Source organism: Aphanomyces invadans, assembly GCF_000520115.1.
Source record: "Aphanomyces invadans strain NJM9701 unplaced genomic scaffold supercont1.45, whole genome shotgun sequence".
NCBI lineage: Eukaryota > Oomycota > Saprolegniomycetes > Saprolegniales > Verrucalvaceae > Aphanomyces > Aphanomyces invadans.
In genome coordinates this window covers 99,666-100,164 of record NW_008580190.1, presented here as the reverse complement: position 1 = coordinate 100,164, position 499 = coordinate 99,666, and positions in this window count along the sequence as shown.

Below are 499 nucleotides of genomic sequence, written 5' to 3'. Positions count from 1 at the left end.
CACCCCCAAGCCATGTCCTGCCAAACAGACCCGGTCTTTGTGTTTTCTATCGCTTCTCGCTTGCTAGCTTCATCGCCTTCGCCATGTCTGGAAAGGCGTCGGCGTTCTTCACACCTTCTACATAATTCATGACCACAGCTGGGCAGTCTTTCATGAGCTCTTCAGCGGTCCCCACCACGTTTCGACGGCTTCAAACCCATGCCACAAGTCTTTCAGCATGAATTCCGTAACAAGTTGGACAAACTTGTGTGAAGCAAAGAACTAAACCTTCTGCACAAGCCCTTGTTCAGACAGTGTTCCAGGATCTGACTTCGAAATTGGCATACATCTCGACACTTTGACAGGTGAGCTTCTTGTGCTTCATGCGTGATGAGGTGTTCGAAAACGACAGAGTATTCTCCAACTTATTTGATATGTCCCAATCCACGTCACCAGTAGCATTGGATGGAAACTTTCGTCGACGCGGGACTATAGCACGTAGACTCCAGCTTCGATGTTC